The sequence below is a fragment of the Electrophorus electricus genome, chromosome 6 (assembly GCF_013358815.1).
Source record: "Electrophorus electricus isolate fEleEle1 chromosome 6, fEleEle1.pri, whole genome shotgun sequence".
Classification (NCBI taxonomy): domain Eukaryota; kingdom Metazoa; phylum Chordata; class Actinopteri; order Gymnotiformes; family Gymnotidae; genus Electrophorus; species Electrophorus electricus.
In genome coordinates, this window is record NC_049540.1 from 24,531,796 (window position 1) to 24,554,208 (window position 22,413).

The window sequence follows — 22,413 nt, forward strand, 5'->3', positions numbered from 1 at the left end:
TGCCACGCGAACCTTGTGTGCTGTATCAAAGCAAAATGTTTTGGATGCTGTGCTGATAAGGGATATCTGCACATGTCAGTGATTGCCCATTGTCATTTTCAAGGTGACCTGGTAGAAGATCTGTTCTGTGCCCTGTGTGCAAAGTTGAGGGTGGAGGTGGAGGTACTTTGTCTTCTAATCCCTGGTATTGCATGAGTTTATCATGAGGGTTCGTTCACTTGTGCAACAAGTGGCACTCAGACATGATGATATCTCGTCCCTGCACCTTTCTGCTGACTTGAAAAGAGGGGGGTCTATGGAAAGTGATCCATGTAGTTGGTATGCTGCAAACAGGCCTTGAGTTTAAAACCTAGCCCTTCCCATTCCAATCATTAAGTTTTTCCCCAGTTATTGGGTCATTTATTCCCCATTTTATTCCTTATTCAAAACCACAGCTATCATGTCACTTTTATTTAGTCTGACTACCCGCTCCCCACCCCGTGGTGCGGGTGGATTTTTGTGGCTGCACTAACAGTTTGAGCCCAATGGTTATTTGTGCCTCGCCAACTGTGCCGAAACCCTATTTAATAGGTTCCTGTATGCTTGATTCCATTGCGAGCCATCACCAGCCCTGCAAAAGACAAAGAAAAATGCATAATGGTTGCTGCACACTGCATTCTCTCACCACAAATGTGAGTGAATTATAGTTTTTCGGCGAGTGCGGAAGATGTGGCTTCTCTCTGATGGGCAGTGTTTCTCCAGCAGCATTCCTGCAGCTCATCCATGCTTCTCTCGTCAAATATGGAGACGCCAACTCCAGCCTCTGATGCGTGTGTAATGGCAGTCCATTGAGAAAATGACTTTGGTGTCGCTTTCATCAAGTGTCTGAACCTAATCCTATCCTGGTGGTGTAGCTTCAGAGCACCAGAAAGTATCTTCAGTCTCCCCCAATCGATCATTCCTCCCCTCCACGTGTTGGCACACCTGCTCCACCTGCTCAGCTGTTTTAAAGGCTTAAATGCACAGTGCAGCTCGGGCAATATTAAAAACCCCTTTCATCATCCAGCCCACTGTATATTACTCCATTTTTAAACATAGAGAATGATTGCGCCCAAACGCTCTGATCTCCAAATGTCTCATTTCAAGCTAATGCTCCAGTGTTTCACAGATGCTCCTTAAAAGCGTTAGCTTTGCGGTTTTACTTGGAACATAGACAAGCCTGGCAAGCCGCTCTTAACATGTCCCCTCGATTAAGCTTGACATTTAAGAAACGTAAACATGTTTGAGGGTCCTTTTAAGATACTTTTTATTGACCATCTGCCTGCTTGTAGTAGTTTTTTTCCCCTTCCACTTGTGTATGTTGGAATGGAATGAGGGGTGTGTTAATGTAGTAGACGGGGAGCTTCTCTTGAGTGCTCACAAAAGTCTTGGGCACTGAGCTGAGTACACATTCAGTAAACACATCCACTATTTGGCAGTGCTCTTTCCAGCACAGTGGGGCTGTTTGACTTGTATATAAGAACATGGATGCAGATACTATTACATTACTATACAAATGAGGCAGGATATCAGAAGCGGGTAATCCTTTACATGCAAATAACCTTATCTACATAAACAATGTAGGACCATCACCTCCCACCCCATTGCGACAAGGATCACAGGTATACTATGAGTGCACATGCCATCAGAGCATCTTTAAATGGTCCCGATGTGCATACATGAAAGGGGGCATCTCTGCATACATAGCTAATTTCTATAATCCTTTTAATATGTCCTTAGCAGTAATTGTTGTGCTATGGTCTCCATTCAGACTGGATTAGGACAACAGTGTCTGTCCTGTGATGCCTTGGGCCTGAAAGTGTGTTTGTGCAGTATAAGCCAGGGACAAAATATTTACCACAGAGTTGTTTTAAACTTGGACCCACTGTGATGTGTTAACATGGAGGTCATCCCTAACTGACCTCCCACACTCATGGACATCAAAGCTGCCGATACCATATCAGCATCGCCTTCACATGGAGGCAGTTCTGCAAAAGCTCTTCTGTTACTGGTCAAGCATGGGATATTGGCATGGGGACATGCAGAATACAGTTCATTAACCAGCCATGAAGAACAGTACAACGAGTACTGGTCCTGCTTTTCTGTCTTCTGACATAGGCAGTGTTTCTGGTGGCCAGAAATGTAAACCTCTTCAGTGCTTCCAGTCTGCAGCTCTGAACAAGCCCTGTGTCACGTCTCTCTGTGCTACTTTCTTCTGAGAGGTCCTGTACTCTGCTAACCATGAGACCATACAAATGTGTTTAAACAGGTTCTAATTGGATTGAGGACATGAAGACATGAAACCAGACTTATGCATCTTGAAGCTGGTCCTGTTTCCCAGGTGTATGGTCCATAGGTGTACTGGCAGAGCTTGCCTCCTTGGCCTGACCTTTCGACACCCTTGAAACCCTCCACGCTCTGGTCAAACAGCAGAGGTAGTCTGAATCACAGAGGAAACAAATAAGGTCATTTACAAATGCGCCATGGACTCCTCACTGCCCAATTAAGGCATCTTTGGGGGGCCCAGTTAGGTTGCTTTTTGATGTGCATTCTCTTCGTGAAGAATTGTAAGCAATCAGGCAGCGAAGCTCTGTGGAGGTGTCTGTGATGAGCCTGGCTCTGACACCAGACTCTGTTGCCAGACTCCGTTTTCCAGCTCCTCAGGCTTCTCCCTGCTTGCTCTGCTGGACATATGCTCTCTATCCATACGTCACAGACTGAAGTCTTGGCCCCGTACGGTAGTGAGGTGCTGATCATTGCTTCCCTGGTCAGGGGCTTATCGTGTGGCACCGCCAAAAGCCCAGCTGTTTGAGCCTTGTCTAGGAAAAGAAAAACATTCATATGAAGCACTTCTTTGGGAGTAATGAATCTTTTTTGGTAGTTGGTGAAGCTTGTCCCTGAACTGTAACTAAAAGGGCATAGAAAACCACAAAGAAAAATAAATGCAACAAAAAATGTACTTTTTTTTTTTTAAAGATTTTTAATTTTAGTTTCAGGTGTTCTTATTTGATCCTACTCATTTTTTTAATTGGATCCAGTTTGTGTCTCTTAACAATGTTCATTAACAGTGTTGGGGACCCAAATTAAGTTTTTATCTACCTATAATAGTAGTTTTATATTTTATATCATGGGCATACTTTTATATGGTAGCTGTCATGGGATCGTTTATGAAATAATTTAGTAAGCTGGTTTTATTTATTTATTTATTTATTTTAATTTATATTTTTATTTAGAAAGAAAAATAATAAACATTTTGAGCCTTAAATGTCACAGCATTTCATACTCTCCTGTGTATTTGGTAGGTCATGCCCTCTGGGTGAATTAAGGTCATAAGATGGGTTGGGAATGAATCCTGGAAATGCGATTGTGTAATTGCAAGGCTGTCCACCTTCCCACCAGCTGGGAAGTGTTCTTGCCCATTGCAGTGATGAGCGTCACTCAGCGCTGTGGCCTGCCTCCCTCACCATGCTGCTTATCTCATTCCGTGACATGCCAGCCACTTTGGGCTGTCAGGAGAGGTGCCTCTTATCTGAGGAGTTCTGAAGATTTCCGTGAGAATCCCCCCTTAAGAAATGCCTAAAGAGAAGCCTTGGAATGGAGCTGAAATCCCACAGGAATTATCTGACAACAGGATCCTGTAACTGGGCAGCCTAGTGTGCACCCCTTGTGGTGGTTACTCAGGGTGTGTGTGATTGTGTGCCTGCAAGTGCATGTTGAGAGTTGAAGAGTAAATCAGCACCATTTACAAACATAGCCCCTAGTCCCCTATGCTCTTAAGAGGTTGTACATGAATGTAGATGAAGACAAAAGCAAGTACATATGCTTCTTTGCCTGATTCCCAGTGGACTGTTTCTTTGACCCGTTACGACATAACAGGTGAGGCTGAGGGGGGGCAGGGGGAGGAGGGGGGGGGGGTCTTGGCACTGTGCCACCACTGAGGATTCTCATCCAGGCAGGAGGAAAGGTGATGGGAGAACAAAGGACCAGGAGTGTAGATCCTTGGTGGAGTCGGATATCAGGAGGATAACCAGTGCAGTGTCAAAGTGAGCCACCACTGCCCAACACAAAAGAAGGACTGACACCAGAAAAGAGGGATGGAGTTTCAGAGGCTGGGCTTGAAAAGGAAAACATCACCCGCCTCCCCATTTTTTCTTTTTCTTTTTTTTGAACTGCAGCGAAAACTCTCAGCCCCCCCTCATGCGGGTCATAATGTCTCACCACTAGAGGAATTTTCACCACTTTAAAGTCTCGTCTAGAGAATCCCCCGACCCCTGCACACACGCCCCTGAACACACAAACGCTCTAAAATGGCCACTATAGTGAGTGATTAGATCCATTCGTGTCGCTGTTAATTGAGAGGGGCGGGTTATGATGAGGCAGAGGTCAAGGATGAATCAGTAAGGGGCCTACGAGAAAATGAAAATAAAAACACCACCTGTCAGTGCTCTTATCATAGCAGAGGCTCCTTTGTGTTTGTTGGCGGCTGGAGGAGCCCAAAGGCAGGCTCGCTGCCCTCATCGCACACAGCTTTGTGCGCTGCCAGCTTATCTGTCGTGCTTTTCCAAAGGTGGGGGACAGACAATACCCTTCCGTGCCATGGGAGAGGGTGTAGAATTCTGGGTCCCTCCCTGAGCGTGCAAGACCAGGTTCATGAACATGGTACAAAAGGAGCAAGTTCTCCACCTACTCTAAACAGGATTAGTGCTCGCACACCATTCTCCTGCAAATGTTCTAACAGGACAGGGTTGAGTAATGAAGAGTCTGTTGCCATGCTGGTGGGTAATGATAAGAACTCAAACGCAAAATTCTAAACTATATTTGTTTAATTTATTTAGTGTTGAGCCTCAATATTGCATCATTTTGTGCTAATATGATTTGTGAGGTTTTCTTTTTTTGAAATTAATACCAAAAGACTTTGGGTTCATTGGGAAAGATAATACATTCATTTTGTTATGTCTATACTAATTAAAAACAGAGAGAAACATTTACATTTTGGCCCGTGGCGTATCTGGTTTGCCGATGATGAGCTAACCAACATCTCCAGCAAATGTTATGGTTGAACCGCACATACTACATTTGTCATGGCTGCTCCCCTCGTGAAAAAATACCTCTAGTCCTGTGTTTGACTTGTGCCTGTGCTATATCTGTTTAGTGGGCAGAGTGTTCATGGGCTAAGCTGCCCATCACAGCAGCTGGACTACATTTGTTTGGCTAACTTCTCACTCCCTTAAATGCTTGATCATCATGTCTTATTACAGCTAAATAGGACAGTATTGCTGACCTCAGTGACCACAGAAGGTTATTAATGGAGCAGAATGGTGTTGAGACTTGGTGTAAGTCCTCGTTAGTCTGACTGCTCAGTGACTCACTAACTGGAACAATGGTGAAAATGTAATTTACTGATGAGAGAATATTCCACGCAGGCCACACAGGACACAGCCCAATGCCAAGAACGCAGAACCAGATCCTCAGTATAATTAATTACAGGTCATATCCAGGGAAGGTCAGCGTTCCTCCATGTTTAAGGCAGCGGCAGATATTACTCAGCTGGTTGGTGGCTGGAAGGAGACTAGGGTGCTAGTGGGGTGTCTCAGACCAGACTGCAATTTGTTGCATATTATAGCAAAAGTTTACTCTGGAATTGCTCCCATTAAAATCCATTCAAGCATCAAATTCCAGAAATAGTTTTTTTTCCCTCTTCAAACTGCAACGCTGCCATTTACTTTGCCAGGCTATTATGTATTTTGAAATGTACATGGTTATAGCAGACTTCACCAGCCAAAAAAACATTAAAGATTTGTGTAATAATATTTTGGATTAAATACATATTTACTGTATGCACAGTCTTGTAATTTCCAATCTACCATTTCTATAAACATAGTGATTTGCTGATAAAGCTAGTGCAATATTACTAACACAATAAAAACAGCTTTATACATAAGAGTATCAGTACACTTTAAATATGTAAACCTGGCCTTTGTCATGTTCCGAAATTTTAAAGTCCAAAGCGTGAAAAGCAGAGGAATTATTTCGTTTAATCCCTTTACTTGAATGTTTATTGCAACCTGGTAGATTTTATATTTTTACTTTGATTAACCTTAAGACAAATTAGTCCAATGTAACACATGAAAAGAAATACAATATCCAGTCAATCAAACAAATAAAACTTGACTGGATTAAACACAAATGTTTCATAATTGATTTCAGATCTTCCATCAAAACTAATTGGGCTGGCTGTCATGTTGATTTCCCAGGGGCACCACCACAATGCCCTCATCTTTGAAATCAAGTAAATATGGATATTTTAGAGGTCTACATGACTGCATATTCACAGTAACTGATATTTTCGGCCTACAAATCTATATACACATACTTTTGTACTGTACATCAACTTTCCAGTTTACTGTAATATGTTTACATTTATTGACAGAGAATTTTAAGCATTCAAAAAAGATGCTTAATATGGACATTTTTAAGATCTGAACTTTTAACACAGGAGATGGCAGATGCGAGTCCAAAGAATAACGAGTTACAGAAAAGGTGATTTTAATATTTCAACACACTAAAAGCTCTGAAAGTATCTCTCAAAGCCAAGAATGTGTTGTCATTTGTTTTTTGCTTACTTGTTCATCTTGTTCTAGATGACTTAATGACCTGAAATGGCTTTGAAATGAAACTCTTCTCATCAAGAGATAGAGTACCTCATCTTTACCAGGACAAATGGTTACTTCATTCTGAATGTTATTAAGATTAAAAGGCGTGATTAGAAGGCGAGGTATTTACCATCAAAAAATTAATAGATTGATAAAGACTACAAAGGTGAAGAAAGTGGATACACCATATCATTCATACACTGGCGTAAAACTGATGGCTCTAATTTGTATCATTTGACATTGATCTAAGAATGACTATGAGCTTGGCTTAAGTTAATAGACAAGAATGATTGCCTTGTTTCATTCCAAATTGCCAGTATAGTTTTTCTTTGACTGATTGGCTTCCTTTCAGGTGAACAGGATTTCATTGCTGCTCCCCATTTTCACTTTAAACCTGTGTCCATGTATGGGCCGCTCATATGTTAGAGGCACCTCAGCTCTGGCTCTGTTGTGAAATTTTATCCTCTTGCAGTCTCTCCAGAGATCTGTGAGATGATGAGTTATCCAGGTTGAGGAAATTGATCTCCTCCTGCTGGGTGGTTGTGATTAAACAGATGGGTATTAGGTGTCCATGGCACTGAGACCCTTACTGTACTTCAATCTATTAATCTCCAAACATGTGCTCCTTACACAAGATAGACCCTCTTCCTCCTCATTCCTTCTCCTCCAAAACAAGTCCTGAAGCAAACATATTTTATTGACATTTTTCTTCATATTTTTCAACCTTGGATTTGTATATTTAGAAAAAATGCAGCTTCTGTCTTGTCACCTTACCATAATATATTTTCTTATATAAATTGAATGCTTCCACAGTGGTGAAAAAAGCACTGTAGAAATTATATTTATGTATAAATCAGGGTCTCCATGAGAATATTTTACACCATTTCCCAGAAACCAGTAATTCTAATTGTTCCATCATGAAATTTCTTCCCATTATCAGTACATGCTTTTCTGGATTTTATGAGGTGATGCATGTTTCAGCTGTAATATATTGCTTTACCCCATTTCCCTGAAGAGTTGAGCAATGTGTATTTCCTTGTTAGACACTCCAAAGCCAAAATTCCAAAATAAACAAAATCTGAGTTATATCCCCAGCAACCAGCCACAAAGAGTCAAGACAGTATCATCAAATAAACTTAACATTCCGATAATTGTTTATATGTCAAGGATCTCCACCATGCGTCAGGGGATGGATGCACAGCAGGGAACCACTGCTGTGTTTATTCTTGTGGCCTCTTAGGATACAGGCTGGGGTTGCCTGCTACTGCTCAAGACCCTTAGCAGATAAAGGATGCATTTGAGATGCATTAGAGGTACATTAAGACATCACCCCAATGTGACGAAGATTACCAGATGGCTGTCATTGTTGACATTGACTGCTGGTTGGCATATTTGATGGATTAGGCTAAGATGCATTTGCCAGCAATGGAATCAAATTGAGATATATTTTATAGGTATCATTTATTTCAACTTCTGTTATTTCCTATATTAATAATAATGAATATTAGACAATGATTTTGTTTTAGATCCTCAAGCTTCTTAAAAACACTTTTAGATATTAATTAGGCTTAAAATCTCAGTAATCATTTGAATGGTATCAATAGCTGTTAAGTGGAAATGATGACGAAGGCACTGAATGAGTCCTGAGATATGAGGAGACCAGAATGGTGAATTCACCTTTGGACTTGTACTCATTCTCAAACAGGTTTCTCGAGACATTTCACGTTTCCCCAGTCTGAGGGTCTATGGAAAAAATGTCCTACATGTTAACATTCTCAGATTCATCCTGCGCTTGCTGGTTCTCAGAGCTCAGAGCCTATTATAAATATTTAAGGGAAACTGTTGACATAAAGATAACACTGACAAATTGAGCTGTGTGCGGGAAGAAAAGACCCAAAACCCATAATAAGTCCACAATTGCAGCTCAGATCTGCTTGGTTTATGTTTTTCATCACTGGTGTTTGCTATAAGGTAATATCCATCATTTTTATAATCCAATATCAAAGTTTTTGGAAGACATTAAGTTTGGGATATTGGGATGATAGGGTCTGTATAAATGTTCAGATTTGGCCTTTTGATGATTCTGAAGTCAATGTGGTGGACATTAAGCTTGCAGCCCAGCAGTGTACAAACCTTGAGGTCCTCACAGCAGTAATGTTTACAACACACAAGCCTGAGAGCAAGAAGGGACAAAATCTAAGCTTGGAGTGCCTGTGTGGTGAGCAGAATTTCAGAAAGTTGCTTGGCTCATAAAAGGCTCTGGTGTCAGATTGATTTGAGAGATCAATAATTGGTCATTTAAATATAGTATCAGCTTTCAAAGGGTCTTTCATAGGGTCATTCCTCTACTTTCTTGTAATGACTCTACTGTAATGTAATGACTCTACTCATGTATGCAGGCCTGACAAACGGCCCTGCTTTTAAAACAGCTGTGTTATTAATGCAAAATGGTATATTCCCTGAAGTATTTGTTTGGAGTCTTTAACAGTTTAATCACATTTGTAGACACGTGAAGGTTAGGGTTAGTGCTATCTTAACACTTTGCTGTAAACCCTCTGAGGTTCATTTCAGCTCATTTATATATTTATTTAGCATGTTTAACAAGAAGACAGGAGAAATCCATCTAAACCTCTTGAGGGTGAGCCAAATGTTGCAAAATATACCTTTTTCATCATGGATCCTGTGAGCTCTATACTTCTAAACTGTGTCTGTAATCAAACATAGCGCAGACCCAGAGGTGCAGCACATTGGTGCATGTTTATGACTGTGATGGATAGTCCTGGTGTATTACAGGGGAAAGGCTTCAATGAGATCATAGTTCTGTTCGTGTACTGGCAGCACAGTCACAAGGCCAAACCTGTGAAGAGTCTCATCTCACCAGGGTACTGACCTGTCTGACTAGTGATCTCACAGCATGCTCATACTGTAATCCAACCTCCCATTAGTCAAGAGAAGTTCAGATTGACAAATTAAACCCCAATTTGTCTGGGCTGACTGATATGATAGAAAAGACATACCCTGCCTTATACACACTATATTTGCAGGTGGGTAAGCATTATGGAGTTGTGTTTGATATTACATCACATTTTAAAAACATTTTTTTCTAATGTTATTCTCCTGAAGAATGTTGGCTATAGAGTTTACACTTTAATGTCATTCTATTCTGAGGATCCTCTTCTAACACATTCTAAAGAGGTCATTCGATGTTTGGAGGAAATACTCATTTGGTATTTAGAGGAAAGAATGTCATGGTCTCTGTCTGCTTCTCTTAGCAAGCCAAGTAAGTTCTTAATTAATTTTAAATTAAACTAAATGAAGCTCAAAATGTACACAAGCACAAAGCAAAGGAATCTAAGTTAAAAGTTCAAATTCAGTTTTTCATTGTTGCTATCTTTCCTGTAAAAGATCTGATGCAGCAAACTGTATGATTGTCGTAGTTCATTGCTAGAAGAATATGAAATAATCCCCCATGAACAGACATCTCAGAATAAATACTACATGAGCTCATCCTTGAAATTATTTTACTTATCTTGTAAAAGCTTAACTTCCATCAGTCATTTTGTAAATCATCACAGATTCCTGCACTCTGATTAGTGATTTTCTTATTTGAATTGACTACTGCTTTGAAACCTCATTCTCCCTCACTTGCTGTGTACATTTTATTTCGTTCTTGCTTTAGTTCGTTTTAGTTCTAGGCCCTCCTCCAATATGTTTTCTTTTGGTAGAACATCTTCAACTATATGTGGGGTGTAATGAATGTCATACATTGGATTGTTTTCACAACGTGCTCCCCTTGGATAAACTCAAATCGATATTCTAAATATTGCCTCATGGATCATAGCTGTTTATTTCTCCTCTTCCCCCTGAAAACTTTCACAGTGTATTTTTTTCAGAGCAGTGCTATTTCTGTTTATTGTGACTGAAAGTAAGTTTCACAGTGAATAATTTCTGAGCAATGTTATTGCTGCTTAGTTTGACAAAGTTAGAATGAATCTGCAAACTGGAAAAAGTAACACTGCTGTAAAAATGTTTTGAAGTTTGTGTGGACAAAATGTTTTCTCAGTGGACCACTGAAACACCCTGGCACAGAGTAAGGAGGCAGCTGTCAGTTGTAGCCTGTGCCTTGTCCAAGGTCCACGTTTTATTTGTGTGTGCGTGTGTGTGTGTGTGTGTGTGTGTGTGTGTGTGTGTGTGTTTTTTTTTTTGGGGGGGGGGGGGGTGTTCCTGTTATGGTGTCTAATCTGGTCAAGGTATAAGTGAAGCATATGCCAACAGCTGCTGACCAGATGACTGAGACCACCTGCGTCCTTTATTGCGAATGTACAAACAACAGCAAATTAAAAGTCTAGCAACCTTGATTTTCCCAGCCTAAACTTCAGACTGCTTTGGATATTTGTAAAGTGATATGGATATTGAAACCCATAGGCAGAATTTGCATATGGGTTTCAATAAGTGCTGGCCAGTTTACAGCATGTCTGACTAGTACCTTAATCCGTTGACTGGATGTACTGTGTGACAAAGTTTAAACACTGCATTAAAAATGCATCTGGTGCAAGCCTTATACTTCATAAGGCATAAGCAGTAACAAAAGTAAGCTGTGATTCTATTATGAGCTGTTATTAAACATTAGGGCCTTCTATTAGAAGCTCAGTTACAGACAGCAAATATGGAGCTGCTGTTAAAATAGATGCGGTGAAATAAGGAGCAGTCCCTTTAAATGTCATTTCCAAATGAGATGTATTTTATTATGGCCAACTGTGGGAGGACCAGGTTGTGGCCCTGATCTAGGCAGGCGGCAGAGGCATGGTTCAAAGGACCAGAGAGAACGGGGGGATAAATGAAGACTAAGGATTTGGTTCATTTCTCCCTGCCTTATTGGAGGCAGAAATCACAACATATTTAAAATATTATCTGAACTCCTGGTTCCTTTTCTTTTGCTCCAGATAATTATCGAATGTGCCATGGCACTTCTGTTACTAGGCAACCAGCTCTAACCCCCTGCATTCCTGCTAAATTGCACCTCCCACGTGAGTAGGCAATCAACCGCCCTGAACCAACCTCTCATGTTTGTAATATTCTAATTTACCAGTCACTTGCTGTTTGAAGTACAACCTACTCCTAAAGGTCTCCATAATTAAGTATCCTCAATGAGAGAAAAGCTGAAAGGCTAAACCAAATGAAACTGAAAAGCCTCAACTCTTTACCTAGGCCTGTAAAATGTCTGGATACTGCATGTATAACGACAAAGTTCTGTCTCTCCGTTTGTGCTCTTAGCTGTTTGGTGCCCCTGGTCTTCACTGCTCATAAGGTTTCTAGACTCAGAGCAACATTGTGAGAACTCGATTATTTGTGGTTTACTTTGGCTGTGCTGTTGTCTTAACAGAGTGATAGGAGACCCCCCTCTGAAAGATATGAAAAGAATTTACATGAATTGGTTTAAAGCTATGAGAGTGAATCAAAGTCATCATTTGTCTTAACACTGTTTTGCCTAAATTAAATGTGTAGTAGAATACAGTCATATTTAGGCTTTTATATAATTTGAAAGATAAATTCATAATTTTAGCCCTTGAACATTTTTTAATTGATCTGTTCATGTATAGAAAAGCAAAATTTGGGATGCTTATATGTTGAGGTTGTCACAGCAGAACAGTCCAGTGATGTTTGCTGTTTCTAAGCACTTCTTGCCCATTGTAAGAACTTATCATGTAGAAAAATACCTTCCAGTCAACATGATATCCCCCTGGATTGTTTTCGCTGCTCATTCTTTGGAGAGAGATGATATTTTTTCCCCTCTCTGTTAACACTTCCAGTTCTCTCTGAGGAGATGTTGAGCTTCCATCGCCTTCATATTTCTGTGGTTCATACCACTAATGTTTGGTGAGAAGGGTAAACTCATCCATGTGGGAGGTCATTTCTCTCATTCTCAGGATCACCTACTCCCCCATGAAGGGAAGGCTGTGGCGTGTGCCTCACTCCAGCGAAATGTGCACGTATTGCGTTTTAAGTTCTGCATAATTCTTGTTGCTTTAATAATGCAGTTTATTTGTAAGACAGTATACATCCTCTGTTATGTGCTCTGCTCTGCAATTATTGTCTAACTGAATTTTTCTTTGTAGGCTTCTAAAAGGTTTAATGATGTCTTAATGATGCTAGTTTAGAAAGGCCATTGTTTCCAGCAAATCTTAAACTGGGACTTTTGTTTAGTGTCCTGGTGTGCAGAGGGCTGGCATATGGAAAGGTATGCAGGGTGAATATAATGCACTGGTGGGTTTAACCAGACAGCCAGAGGTCCAAAGAAGTAAGAAGCCATTTTCAAATAATTTTCATTTTGAAAGAAAAGGCCAAGTGTCAAGTATGGAAATGTATATGTAGTAGTATGAGGGGTGTTTTCCCATGCACTGCTGTAGCTTAAAAGGGACAAAGTGTGGAGAGTGTAGTCCTCCCTGTAAGGAAAACATTCAGATGTGCACACAAATGCATGCACACACACACACACACGCATGTAAGTACACACATATGCATGCACAAACACAAACAAGTGAGCATAGTGTTGGATGACCAAGAACATAGAAAAACAACATTGGGTGTATTACAAGCATCATTCTTTTAAGACATATTGGGTGGATGACAGTTATTAGGAGTCCAAGCATGTATGGTACTGTAGATCTGTTGTTTTGCTAGAATTCATATTGTTTTGTTCAATTCTAAAGGGGATTGTGAAGTCCAAATGACAACATTGTGGGCAAAACACCATCCTGAATCTTCACAAAGTCTATTGAAATTTCATGCAGGTGATCGCTCTACTGAGAAAGAATATATCTTTTATTTTCATGTGACTTTAGTGTGTATCTGTAGTGTGGCTGACCATCACAACAAGCAAATGCATTAAATAAACATGCAGATGAAATAAAGATATACAGCTCTATATTGCTCAGAACATGCTGTTAAAGCTGCCATGGTGTTGCTTCACCAAGAGGTCCACTTGGAGCACCATTCCTGCTGCTTGCTGTTATGTCCACACAATTTTGTTTATTTTAATGTGTCTGGGATCTTCACAGATGAAACTAACAGGTGTCTCATACACTTTGGCTTGGTGATTCAATTATTTAGCCACCATACCATGAAGCCTGCTGTAAAACCTTTCTTTCCAGCATGCTAATTATTTCTTACATGATTTCAGCAACGTAAGGGAGAAAACAATGAAACTAAAGAGAGTACTCTATTCTTGACAGCTCTCTCACCAAGAGCTGATGATTTCATTAACAATCAAAATCCACACATTCCACAGAAAAGCACATCTGTCAGCACAGTAATGGTCTTGTTTATGTACCACTCTGTGTGTGTCTTAGGCACCTGGCACTAGTGCAAAGAACACACATGTAAAATCACTCATCATCTGAGGCCAGTCATCCTGTGGCACTCCCCCACCCCACCTGACTGCCTGCTTCACAGAAACACCCCCCACCCCATACCCCATCTCCCCATCAGGGCCCAGTGAGACAGATCGCCATGCTCAGCTTATATGGCTAGCATACGCAAAACATGGGCCGTGCTTCTGATTGACCTTAAGGGTCAATCCCTAGAGGAGACCTTCCCGTATACATACCAAATCCGGTAATAATGTGGCTTTGCTGTTGTGTGCCCTACTGCTACTAGCCGTGTTAATTGAGGCATGGGGGGGCGTCACCGTGACCATGGACATAGCAGGATGCCTCTGAGAGTTCCAAACAAAGATGTCAGGGCTCCACGAGTCCCCCCCCCCCCCCCCGTAATGTGAAGCAGCTGTGTCTCACTTTGCGTGATACACCCAGACTCCAATTAATGAGGAGGAGGACATGTTGACCTACAAAAGAGAGGAGGACAACAAACCCTGTAAGTACAAACAGGTTTGCTTTGAGAAAAGCACCTCTCCAGGGGAGAGGAGGGGGAGAGCGAGTGAAAGAAGAGAGGAGCCGTGACCTCTTCCCCTCTATCACTACATACCGCCTTCTATTTGCACATAATCCACTTACCTGTTAAAGAAGTTTTGCTGTTGTTTTCTCATCATTTCCCTCTGTGGAGAGACTTGGATTCCAGTTTGAACAGTTGCTGATTTTTTTTGTTTTTTTAGCTCCGTGCATATTTATGTCTATCCAATTTAACAGATTACCTCTCTGAGAATCAAATTTCAATCTCATGAAAATGTCAAGAAAGTATGCATAAAATAAGGCATGTAACAAGTAATTTTTGCAGACGTGCACAAAGCCAGCATCTAAAAAAACGTGGCCATGTATTTTTGGAAAAAAACAAAAAACAAAAAAACAAAACAATGGATTTCAACTCAGGCTGACAGTCAGATTATGGTTGAAAATAACAGCATGTAGAACACAGCAAATCATTTATGTGCTCATGGAACAATATAATGAGCCAAATTCTTCACTTGCTTTCAACACAAAATATGCAGCCCTTATCTCTAGTTTATAGCATTAGCTTTAAAAAATTGCTTAAACTGCAATTAATGTAAAACCTGATTTCTTGAGTTTACTCAAACGGTTTATGGAAAACTGCTGCCTTGCCTCACTTTATTTGCAAACAAGACTCCTGATCTACCTGATTATTGCCAATGCAGCAGGCTACACACAAATGCAAGACATACTTTAGGTTTACGTGAGGTATACTAAGCAAAGTTTAATCTTCTTGACAGGGTACAGAGGTGGTGTAAGTTTATAAAGATAAGTATGATACATAACTTGAGACCTGACCTGATCTGAGAACTTGTAAATCAAAATATGTACTTGTATTTTTAATTTTAGAACTTGTAAACAAATTTGAGCTCGTACCCTCTTACACGTGATACAACTTCAAATCTGTCCGCCTAGATTTTGCGAGACATCGAAGTAGACTTGTTGCAAAACTGATTTTTGCACTTGTGCACTATCAGAACTGGGCAGGCAGTGGCGAAGGGACGGAATTCGTGACTAATCAAAAGCGTTTTTGTTTGAGCGCAAAAAAAAAAAAGAAACTACGCAGAAAAACAAACTTTGATCTACTCCATCAAGGATGGCACATTTCATCCGCATTGTTTTGCTAATATTGCAAATGGAATTTAGTCATTAATATAAAAATACTGATACTTGGTGAAAACTTGAATTGTAATGATGTTATGTAGGTAGTTGTCTTAGCTAGCTTGACCAGATCAGACTGTCTATGGCCCAGACACGTTATACCAGTTTGGAAATAGTATAATAGTCTAAAAATTGAAGGGTAGCTAAATAGCAAAGATAACTAGCTAGCTAGCTAACTGTAGCTCAGTGGTCACCAACTCTGTTCTTTGCGATCAGCCTTCTTATCCCCAAAAACAGGGCAGAACAAAAGGATTTCAGTATTACCATTTACGTTAGCATGACGCTCAATTGGTAATTAACCAAATGTTTGTATGAATTTACGTTTAGCTGTGCTGCTTTAGGAAACCAGGTTTCCCCATAAATCAGAATGACAACTAGATAAAAAGAAACCCCTTTGATTAGTCACGAATTCCATCCCTTCCCCTCTGCCTGCCCAGTTCTGAACGTGTACAAGCGAACAAATCAGTTTTGCTACACGTCTTGAGATGTTTTGCAAAATCGAGGCGGGCGGATTAGAAGCTGTGCTGTCATGTTTGCGGTTGCGAGCTCTAATTTGTGGTTGTATAATCAAAAATGAATTGGTGTACAAATAAATATATTGTCTTTATCTTAATAATCGTTCACACATTTATTACTTTTTCCTCTGACTTCAAGTTTAAAAATACAGTTCTGGGAATATTTTCTGCGAGTGGAAATTTTAACATTCACATTCAGATTTTTACTCTACATATTCTCACGTCAAAAAAAAAAATACAAGTGCAAAGTTTAGTTTACAAGTTGTCACATTAAAATACAAGTACAGAGTTCTCAGAACAGGTCCTTCGATCTCTCAGGTTTTGCAACATAATTATCTCCATTCAAGTGGATGTATAAATGGTACTTTCAGCCAAGGGGAGGGATTGGAGTAAGTGTAACATTAGGCAATCCTTGGTAGAAAGTATATTCACTCTGAATCCACGCTTTATTTGCCCCAGTGCCCCACCCCGCTGCCTTGTTTAGCTCCAGCTCAGCTCTCCTTAGCCCTATTTAGCCCTAGTGCCCCCAACCCCTCATTCCTGAGCCCTGCCATCTCACAGTCAGGTCATAGCTAAACACTCCCAGTCCTGTGTATTCTTGGGGCATAGTGGGTACAGCCTGGGGTACAGATGAGGAACAGAAGAACCTTGTCGATGGCATTTATGATGTGGCTCTATAGGAGCATCTTGGTTTTAACTCCTACAAGATTGTGGGTCTGGAGGATGTATTGGGAGATAAGCCTGCAGTTGCTGATAAAACATCAGATAAAGTTGGCTATGTCATGCTTGTGGTCAAAGCAGACACACAACAGTAGGGGTCCTAAGCTAGGCTACCATTGGAGGCTGCAAGTTTTCAAACCGAGAGAGAGAGAGAGAGAGAGAGAGAGAGAGAGAGAGAGAGAGAGAGAGAGAGAGAGAGAGAGAGAGAGAGAGAGAGAGAGAGAGATTCATTCCTTTGTGCTTAATTTTTTTTTTTTTTTTTTTTTTTTTTAACCTCAGGTTTTGCCAGATTGAAATGTTCTGGTCACTTTTTCTATATGCTAATTGAAACTGTGGCTTTTAGCTCTGAAGTCATTTTAAACTTGGCTTATATATTGTTATGCTTGAAAATGTGTACTCTCATAAATCATAATTTTAGGCAATAGAAAAATGTAGGAAAAAACTGGACAAAATCAAAGCATAAAAATATTTACAGATATAAATTTCTTCTTTTTATTGCACAGCTATCCACACAAAGTTGGGTATTTGCCATCAAATACAAACATTGTGAGTAATGGAGAAAAGATAAAGCAGAGCTTTGCACATTCTCTGCACAAAAGCATGTCTCCCATCCTCTGTAGCTATTATAACAGGCCGACCAATTGAGTCCCCTGTAACTTTTACATCCTACTGCGGAGTGCCCCTGCACCTCTCCTGAGGTTCAGAGAGGCTGGTTCTGCAGTGGACCTGCAGTGTAGCTTCGATACCTCTGTGTGATGGAATGTGTGAGCACGGCTGTTGGGCCTGCAGTAAATGGGGCTTGACAGCAGACTTGGTGTGCCATAACTAGCCTTTCCCCTATGGGTTACAGACAGGGCATATGGGAACACCAGTAGAAAGTAACCCCATTAACGACATGCCATACTCTATATAGTCAGGCAGGTTGTGTGCTGCAGGATATATGTAATATGTTTGGGGACCCAGCACGTCTGGAGTAAAGGTGTGATTCCTGCTTCATCATCCGTCACTGCAGAGATTAGTGTCATTAACATTTTACTGAGGCCTGCATTAAGGCAGTGTTTGAACTGGTGAGAATGACCATTATTGGAATCATTCCAGTTCCGGATTGACAAAAACGTGTGGCGGCTGAAGGATTTGAACAGGGTCAGTTGCAAACTTCTCTTGCAAATGTCATCAGAAATTTCTGTACTCAGAACACAAACGGGACATTATCACGAATAGGATAAAAGGTAACTTTGCTGTAAATGAAACATGCACAGCACTAGAGAGCAGCAGTAATTGCAAATGGCGCATACCCCTTCTTCCCCGGTAGTGTTCTCTCCAAGTCTCTGCTCACCCCCCAGAGGTTTCCTCTGTCTTTTGATGTTGAACCCTCCTCAGTTATTTAGCTCTTTTAAAGGAGGGTTGAGGACGTTGGCTTTTAAGCCTAGGTAAACTTAATTTGTATTGTGTACATATGGTTAAAAGTGCCTCTCTTGTAAAATAGGGGTGATGCCGTGGGCCAATGGGAGCGTGGCGAAATGCGTGCAGCGGGCTGAAGCGTCGCGGGCTGAAGCGTCACAGCCCCACTGAGCCCCAGCTGGAGGGCTCTTATCAAGGCCTAAATGAGTGGAGGTGAGAAAAGACAGACGCATGGAGCGAGCAGGTCCATGCTGGCGTGGGGGTGGGGGGAAGGGCAGCTGCCTGCTTTAGGAGGCTGCTTTTAAGCTTGGGATAGAGAAGGAACTCTTTGATGAGGAAGAGGGGTGGGGTGGGGTGGGGGGTCTGGTTTTGTACATCAAGGGTGTCAGCTAACCTGGGCCTTGGCAGACAGGCCAGTTCAGGACCACTTTAATGACTGAAGTTCGAAATGGCCAATCTGATTTAAAGTTTTAATAGACAGTATCCTATATCAAGGTAAAAAGAAACTAATCATTTTAAAGATAATAAATGTAACTTGGTGATAAAGGCAAAAAAAGGTTATGAATATTGTCTGAGTATAGTAAAGGCAACATGCTATGGCAAGTGGAGCAAATTACTTGTGTCTGTACAAAAACAATTGGATGATAGTGGGGGCTGGGGAACTTCAGCTGTAACCAACTTGCGCATCGTACTGATCAATTTCATAGAAGAAAGACTCCAAATTAAAAACATATGGGTTTTGTTACCAAGAGCAGACTTTAAAAATAGGTTTGCTAGTTTTGAGCATGTGTTGCAATGACTTGGAGTTGAGCTTGAGGAAAAAAAAGGGTGAAAAAGGTATATTGGACGAGGATATTGGAAACTGACCAGAGAAGAGACGATAAGGGAATTGAAGATAACAAGCGAGATGTGAGTGGGTTTAACTGTCCTTTCCTCTGTCTTGTTCTATTATTTATTCTCCAAACAAGCCCAGTTTCGTGGCCCAGTGTTTAGGGGGCCTTTAAGACAAATATGTGTCAGTGTCTCTCGTGAATTCTTACTTATCCAATAAGCCCTTCCACCTTCTGCTAACATGCACAGCACAGAGCCCACAACATGCATCTACTTCACTGGTAAATTTTCGCAATGACAGGGCAGCATAAGGAATCCTAGCCTTGGAAGGCCTCCACTGGTCCCTTCCCCAAGGCCTTTCCTGTGTCAGGGCTAATAACTTACAGTTGCTCCTAAGAGAACAATAGATGCCATTTGAAGCATTCATCTGCTAGGATGGCCACACAAAAAGCATGACACTGTAATTTGAACAGTTTGACTCTGGAGAGTCAAGTAATTGACACAGTGGTTAGGAGCTTCTTGTCTGAAGAAAGAAAAAGTATGAAGGTGGTCATGAAGATGATCAGGTGTTAAAAGTATCAGTGTTCTAACTAAACTGGAAAGAGCAAATCCATCTCCTAAGATGTTGATCAGATAGACCTATTTAATTTATCCTCTAATAGATATTTTTGTTTTCAAATATCCAAATTCATTGTTTATAAAGTGACTTTGAAATCACTGAGAATTTCCATGATGAGCAAAGCAGTTACATTTTCACATTACGTTAAATGTAAGTTTATTTCTCAACATGCTGATTCTTTTTTATTAGTCCTTGGGCAAACACAGTCAGATAAAAGATTAAATTAAATCAATGTGTTTTGGTCAGTCAGCATTGTTATTTTCTACACTTGTGGGACAGCTGAAATTAGGTGCATGGAGCCAGAAGTTCTTTATTAAATGCATGACAAGCATGTGTTTTGACTTTTAAAAAATGTTTAAATTTGAGTTACTTTAACTAGTGAAGTACTACAATATAAGAATTTGGGGTGGTGGGATCCTCATGCATGACTGGTATACATACATGTACATCAATTCTTGAAGACAATTCAGTTTTTAAAAGTTCCAAGAGCTAAAGGAAGATTCTTACCTCATTACACAGCAATGTTATACTGCATTTAGATGTTTTAGATAAATTTTTGTGCATTTTTGTTTTTCCTAGAAATTATATGGGGATTTTATGGGGCGTAACATTAAAGCCTGCCCTTTTCTTATTGAACATCTGTTAGCCAATTCCTATTATTGTTTAAAAATGCACTTTAGTAGTTTGTTTTTTAGTATTGTAGTGTTTTAGACTAATGCAACTGAAAGGGCTGTATAGTACCTGTTGCTCTTTTGGTCTTTTTTTGAAAAGTTTATGAGTCTGACAGAAATGTTAAACACACACAGATGCAAAAGAAATATCCTACTATCATTCCTGCACCATTAATAAACATTATTTCATAAACATTCAGTGGTGCTTGAAAGTTTGTGAACCCTTTAGAAGTTTATATATTTCTGCATACATTTGACCTAAAACTTCATCAGATTTTCACACAAGTCCTAAAAGTAGATAAAGAGAATAAAACCAAAAAAATGTAACAAAATATTAGTAATTTATTTATTGAGGAAATTATCCAATATTACATACCTGTGAGTGGCAAATGTATGTGAGCCTTTGGGATTAGCACACAATTTAAAGATGAAATTTGAGTCAGATGTTGTCAATAAATAACCTCGCCTCACTGCCACACCAGATGCACATTCATGTCAGCCACTGAGTCTAGATTTATTGCGAATCTTCCAGACTTATCATTTATGACTAGGATACCCTCAAACCCCATGGAACTTGATCAAATGACTGAATGCTTGTATTCTGAATCAGTATTCCGCTGCACACTCAATGTTGCTCCACTTAAGAATAAAAAAAATAGGGACAAAAAATTAGTACCTTGGAATAATGATCACATTCACAGTTTAAAACAAAATACTTGAAAAATGGAATGTAAATGGTGCCACACTAAACTTAGTAGTATTCCAGTTTGCATGGAAGGAGAGCCTTCTCAAGTATAGAAAGGCACGTATTATCGCTTGAAAAGCTTATCTCTCGACCCTTATAGAAAATAACAAAAATATTCCTAGCTTTCTATTTAGTACAATTGAACATCTAACTAGGAATAAAGATGACACCAATGCTGAGATTACATCATCACATAGTAGTAATGAGTTCATGAAATTCTTCAATGAAAAAATTAAGCACATTAGAGATAACATTCAAAGTATTAACATGAAATTGTCAGCTTCTTAGAGATTAGAACAACCAAACCAAAAAAAGAATCTAGATTCCTTTACACCTATCCAAGAGCCAGAACTTACATCTCTGATGAAAATACTCCACTTACTTACTAGATTCACTGCCCACACACTTTCTTGAGGAAATCCTACCTAAAATAATTGAACTAAATCAAATAAACTCCTCCTTGAACATTGGCTATGTACCTAAATCATTCAAATTAGCAGTAATCAGACCACATATAAAAAAATCTAACCTTGACCCATGTCAGCTGTCAAAGTACAGGCCAATCTCAAACCTTCCATTTATTCTCAAGATCCAAGAAAAAGCTGTAGCTCAGCAGCTAAGCTCATACATGAATCAGAACCAGATATATGAAGTCTTTCAGTCAGGGTTTGGGCTTCATCATAGTACAGAGACCGCACTGATTAAAGTAGTTAATGACCTGTTATTGGCTTCTGACAAGGGTTATGTCTCTTTGCTTATATTGCTTGATTTGAGTGCAGCATCTGACACTATAGATCACAACATTTTACTGGATAGACTCAAAAATGTTGTTGAGATTAGGGGAATAGCCATTTTCTGTTTTAAATCATATCTAGCCGGTCTTTACCAGTTTGATAACACAAATGGAGACTTCTCAGCATACAACAAGGTAAAGCTAAGGTGTACCACAAGGATCTGTTCTAGGGCCTCTGTGTTTTTCTTTATATATGCTACCTCTAGGTGACATTATGTGTAATCACTGTGCTAGTTTCCACTGCTACGCTGATGATACTCAGCTATATGTCTCAGCCAAACCAGAGGATATATTTCAGCTGAGTATTATTGAGGAATGCATAAAGGATGTCAGACACTGTATG